Source organism: Tribolium castaneum, chromosome 6, assembly GCF_031307605.1.
Source record: "Tribolium castaneum strain GA2 chromosome 6, icTriCast1.1, whole genome shotgun sequence".
Taxonomy (NCBI): domain Eukaryota; kingdom Metazoa; phylum Arthropoda; class Insecta; order Coleoptera; family Tenebrionidae; genus Tribolium; species Tribolium castaneum.
Window position 1 is genome coordinate 3,543,800 of NC_087399.1, and position 6,910 is coordinate 3,550,709.

The window sequence follows — 6,910 nt, forward strand, 5'->3', positions numbered from 1 at the left end:
CATAAACCTTTTTTTTCTTATGTATCAACTGAAAAAACCGTTTACAATTTTTTGAGTTTTTAAAATTAAAAAAATACCTACTTGTATCAAAAATCAAATAAATATCTTGAAACTACTCGTAGAGCCTTTATATTCAACTCACGATTTTACTCTAAAACAATGTACATTAAATATTTTTTTCTTTTTGTTTAAGGCCGATTTCATAAAGAAATTTAACTCTTTATTTATTTAAATTGAATTTCTATTTTATAATCATTTTAATTGTGTATTTAACAATTAATTCTCGATCTAAATTATATAAAAAATTTGCAAATCAACATGAACGAACGAAACTTGACTGAAAGTAGCAGTTCGTGTTTTGAGAGTGAAGATAAAGTGTGATTGTTGCAAAGACGAAAAAAAATGCAAATTGAGATAAAATTATTTCGACAAAATCGAAATGTGGACGTATTGACAAATTGCATAAAATTGGGAACATTATCGGCCATTTCATCGAAGACGGAAACCAGTTTGGTGGGAAGAGCCCGTCGGTTTACCGTCTCATTTGTTCCAGCAATGACTATTTGACCAATAAAAATGTAGGAATTACCTCCAACTTGTTTATCTACCGCACAAAAAATTGCAAGGTGTTTGTCATTGGATATTGATGAACGAACGCACACCCGACTGTAAGACAGTCCAATCACAAGGCGCTTGAAAAGACGGCAAAAAATTGGTGTTTGATTATTTTAAATGTCGGCTGATTTTTGCCAAATTAACTGGAATTTCGCTATTAGTAACCGTCTTGAAAATTCACAATTTTATTAAAAGTCGTAGATTGATCTAGTTATGGAATTAAATCGTGATCATTAAATTTATGAATTAGAAAAGCACTTGACCAGCAATTGGTCGTGTCTTTTTTTAAAGAGTCAATTTTTTTCTGCATGTTGTGATCACTTTATCAGTTTGTTTCACTCCATCTTCTCCCAAAAAAAATTTTTTTTCTCTTTTCGAATACAGTTTCAACGTAAACTTATTTTACTTAATATTTTGCAAAAATTTTCACGGCTACCCAATTGAACCAAAGTAAATAATTTTGGCTTTGTTATAATTTTTTACAACTAAAATTTAATAATTTAAAACAATAAGTATTACACGATTCTTCAACGACGTTTTTTATTTTATTTTATTTTTATTATTTCATTTTAATTTTTTATTGAATCGTCTAGTACACTCGAAGTTCATAGGACTTTTTCGAAATGGTTTGCCAACAATAAGCTCCAAAAATTCTTAAAGAAAAAGGAAAAAATACACGCTAGTTTTATTTTATTTAGGGCTAAGTACTCTTCCTAATAAGTATAAAACGCAAACACTATGTAAAATAATAATCTTTAAGTAGGTAGAAAAATTATAAAGGCTATGTGATAACTGGTAACAATAAGCACCAAGTACTAAAGATAATTTATACTGAAGAAAAAATAATGCATCAATGTATCGCTAAAATAAAAATATGGATACAGTTAAATATAATAAAAAATATTCATCAAAACTTATTGAAATTTGGTATATTTTTCGCGGTGTAAGACATGCGCACCTCACTTTAATCGAAACTAAAAAAATCAAAATAATATAATTTTAAAATTGTATAAGGCTAACAGTCTTGGAAATGTTGTCTTTAGTTATTGTTAGCTCTTTGCCGTTTGAACATTGTCTAAAAAATAAATAAAAGTTAACAATAACCGTTAAAATAACATTTATTTTAACTAAAAAAAGCTTATGCTACAAAAGATGTTTTAGCTTTCTGTCTGTTTAGCTTTTATGACCAAACAACATGAGAATTTTTGGCTAATATACTACAAGTGAGAGATCGCTAATAAATGAGTATTTTCGAAGCTCATTTAGTTTGACTTTTCCAGAAATCCAGAATTCAATTTTTCAACTGTTATATCATAATATCACCGAATTTAAAAAAAAAAATACTTTTTTATAAATTATTTTTACATTTCGTGTCATTAAAAAAATCAAGTTAGCCTTGCATGATTATTATTATTATTGTTATTATTATTATCCATACTTTTTACATTTCACTTCTTCCTACTAAATATTACGCCACTGAGTTTTCCCTTTCAGTGTATTAAAAAAAATATATCAAGAGATGGATTTTAATCAAATCTTCGTCAAAAATTGTGTTTTAGCTCATCAAATATTTAACTTAGCAAGTGAGTGTTAAATACCTACGTAGGTATAGTAGGTATAGTATTACAGTGAAACCTCCTTTAATGGACAGCTCCTAACAACGGACATCTCTTCACAACGGACACTTTTGTAGGAACGTAACAAAACCTATATTAAAATTTCTACCATCGGTGTCCGTTGCGAAGAGGTTTTACTGTATTATGTTTTTTCAGCAAATCTTATTGGAAAATGTATTACCACTTAGCATTCAGATTATTTTACTTACCATTTACAATATTTTGCTTAGATATACTATTGATTAAACACTTTTTTCTTTATGCTATACCAACGTTTTAAAATAAACATTTACGCCAAAAATGTCGTTTTATTTTGATTTATACCCTCGATCAAATATTTGCCCAGTTCCCCAAGAAGCCCAAACTTTGGCAAAGTTATGGACAATAAAGTGTCAAGCCAACAAAGACGCTAAACGACCTAATCTCGTGACATTTCCCCGTTGACATCCACCCCCGCCGTGCACAATTTCCCACCTATTTATTCGTCTGTCTTTGTAAATTTCCGCGTCACGCGTCTCGCGAAATAAAAATTCTTAATCGTCGGCCAACATCTGCGATTTCGGAAACGCTCCGCATTATCCGTTCTTTAGTCGGAGCCCGGTCAGGCCAAATCCGATCTTAAATCAAGTCTGAATAAGACTTTAAAGCTGCATTTTTGTGCAGCGTGTCCACCCTAGCGGTTGTTAGTTTAATTACTAGGGTAAAACGGGAGATGCTCTCGCCGCAATTTCAAACGAGCGGACAAGACCCAACTCGGCGATTAAATTTTCGGAAGAAATCGCTGATTTATGCGAATTAAACAGTTCGTTTGTGTGCTTAAACGACACGACTCGCCAAAATTAAATATTTATCGAGGGGCATCTCGCGGAACCCATTCTGGACGGGTTAATTTACCTAACAGCAAATTATAAAATCTCTGCCTAAATTATGTTTGTAATAAAATCCCGGCGGTGTTTTCGCAACGTCGCAATGAGGGTTCGGACGTAAAGTAAAGGGTGGATTTAACCGGCCACTGTCCAAGGGGTGAATATATGAAGCAAGGGTTGAAAAGTACACTGTTAGCGAAAACGGAGCTTGTTAGAGGAATGTCTGTGAGGAACACTGTTGGAAATTTCGCAGGAATTGCCCACCAGACCGCCCCCAGGACCAATTTTTGCGCTTAGAAGTTGCGATTTCTCGTCCGAAATCGTGACAGGACTGAGTGGAGATGGCCAGTCGGAGATAATACTTTGCATTGTAACGAAGGGGTTGGAGAAAGCGAGGGTTGGTTGGGGTCAGCACGATCGGGGTCTTAGAATTAATATACGACGTGGGCCGCGGAATGTCGTACATCTACAGTAATTGCACATACGTCATTCGTGTTATTTGCATAGGGGTCGTCCGGAACTTCGGAAACACTTTAATATTGCAAGGGTTATGTGGATTTTGCAGATTTGATTTGTTGCCAAGGGGCGGTTAACACGAACTTTTACAAATAATCTACGTTTCGGGATAATTAAACTTGGCTTGATTTGACACTCAATTTTCACTGTCAGAATTAAGAGCAAGTTTACTGGAGCGACCTGCGAGGAGAACTAACTTTGATACGAGATTAATTCGTGCAAATATCGGGTTGGAGAACTAACCCAATTTTGGGTTTCTTTTCACATCTTAAACGGTGTAATAATGCAAACGTTGGAAATATCTGGCATAAATTATGATGATTAGTCGACACTTTTTTATGAAGCGGGAGGTAAACCCTACTTTAATTGACTTTAAACTTCACAATAACGCCAAAATGAGTTTGTCCAATATTATGCTGTAGCAATTATTGTACTAAAAGCAGACACTTTTCTCACAATTTACATCGAGTTTTACATTAATTGTTGTTGTTAAAAAAGATAGGGAAAAATGAAACAATAATAAAAAAATATAATTTTTTATTAAAAAAAATTTCGAAAGGTTGAACAAAGTTTAACATTTAAATAAAAAATTGGAAAACAAAATAATTGAAAAATATTTTTTCAATAAATTCAGCGTCAAAATTTGTTTTTTTTTTTCATGGACCTTGGATAAAATACGTTGCACTAAAGATAATCCGTATCACATGAGTAGACTGTTCCTCTTGTTTATTCGAAAAACACCCACTTTTCTGTTACTGAAGTTTTGAAAATCACATTTTATTTTTTTTTAATTTTTTTTTACCAATAACCTGAATAAAATTTTTTTTATATTTATTAATTTTATCGCAGTTTCTGGCTAGAAAGTCAAAATACTGACTGATATTCAGGCGCTCAAAAAGTAGCGCATCAACTCACTGGTTGGTTAAATAAAAAAATTAAATAAATGTTTTCAAAAATTTGAAAGTACAAACTTATTTTGTTAAGTTTTTATTCCATATTATTATTTCAGTGTTTTCATGTTTTACACTTTTATTATTATTATTACTTTTCTTGTTTTTGCTTAAATTTACTATAAGCACACTTATCAGACTCTACCAATTTTTTTGACATAAAAAAATAAAATTTATAGTTGTGATAAGAGGATGTATTATTTCCTAGAAGACCGTAACAAAGTATCAGAGATGAAAATAAATGAAGAGATGAAATAAATTAGAACATTTTTTTTTGCTGGTGAAACGTATGTTCTCTAAGCAATTGTAATTAAATACCTGAGAAATTGCACCTTGATAAAAACTTTTCTTCGTTTATACATTTAGAATTTCTATTTATTGTTCGTTGTTGTCTTCATTTTTTCAAAATATAAAAGTAGAAATTTTAGCATTATTTTAGCAGAGAGCAAATTGTTTTATTGAACAACCGTCTTCACCTTTAGAAATTAATCTTTTTTTTTGAGTTTTGCTTATTTCATTTAAATAAATTAATTTAAAACTTCATATCAAAGTCCGTTTTACTCAACTAAATTTTATCGAGAATCTGCTACAAGACTTGTTTTTTTTTGTTCGCAACTGTAGATTTTTTTATCTACTAATGTTATCATTGAATTTGTCTTCTACAGACCATAAATTTTCGTGATCATATGGTAGGTATTATGTGACATTTAGCATTCTTAATTCGTAGGTATAATGGCGAGCAAAAAATTTCGAACACTTTTGTCATTTCATTGTCTAAAAGAATAGAGAATTACACACGTTTATATGGAAAGAAGTCAAAAGTACTCGAAATTTTTTGCTCGCCACAGAACTTAAAATTTCTTTGTCAAAAACATTTTTTTAATCTTATTAAATTAGTCCGTTTAGCCTTTATATCATAAAAAAATATTTTTATAAAAAACACTGAAGTTAAACCAAATGCAATATTTAATTAAAAAATTGAAAATTTTTAACGCTACTGTGTAAGAAAAAAAAATTCTTATTTTTTCAGTAATTTAATAAATCAGCTTCAAAATTGTAATTTGAAAGCTTTTTTGTGACAATCTATCACGCAACCAACACTTTGATAGACTTATGATAACAAATTATACTAAAGGCAATCACTATCATTTATAAGTTTCAACTGTCCCCCAATTTAAATTTTGCCAATATTTTCTTCTTTTCAAATAGTTAAGGTTAAAAGAAGAAGAAACAGACTACACTGTTACTGAAGTTTTAGAAATTAAATTCAGCTGTTGGGCACATTTTATTTTTATAAATTTATTTTTTACCAATAACTTGAATAAAAGATTTTTTTATATTATTTTTATCTCAGTTGGTGCGGAGTTTTCTGACAGGCTGATATACACCAGGCGCTCAACTCTCTACTCACTGGTTGAAAAGCAAAAAAAAAGTTTAAAATCATATTTAAAAAAATCTGGAACTACAAACTTATTTTGTTAAATTTGTCAAATCACATGTTTTAATAAATAAATTATTATTTTTAAATTTAGTGTCATCATTTTAAAAGTTTTTTAAATAACTATAGATGTGTGTTAGTGGGCCGATTTTGAGCGCCATGTGGAAACAATACGCAGTCTTCCACAGAGGATAAACTGCCATCATGTGGTATATATATATACTTAATTTGTTTCTACTCAAATTTTTTGAAAAGTTTTGGTTTTATTTTACAATTTAGCAATACCTCAACAAAAAAATAAAATAAAATGCGTAAACCACCCTTCCGCATTTTCAAAAGATTTCAATATTAAATGAGCGCTTGGTCATATTATGACGTAGATTATATGTATGCATTTTATTTGAAATTATTCATTTATAAATTTAAATTGATTCTGTTATTGTGTTTATTCCCGTTGCATTAAATAAACAATAAATTCCCGAGCAATAATTGCAACCACAGTGTAAAAATGCAGGCGTGGTGGAATGTAAACCATTTCTAGCGCAAAACCGGCCACGTGCCCATTAGCAGCCCTTAATTTTTTCCTCTTCCCTCATCTTTGGCACACCGTCATTATCACCGTTCCACACACAGCCCGTAAACTGTGCGGTCTGTGTGAACCTCTACGCCGTGTTGATCCGGGAGCTCTGCGTGGATGTCGGCGTGCTCCGGTTAGCCGCCACCGAAGACAAAACACATGACAATAACACAGCCCCCGTCAGCATATGTGACGCCTGCGCCGCCTTCTCCAACATGCTGATAAACCGCGTTCTTGTCACTCCTACGCCAATTTATATACTTCGCTCCTTTATTACCGCCAGGCCCGGCCCAATTTGACCGCAAACACGACCCTCTCCCTCCCACGCATTC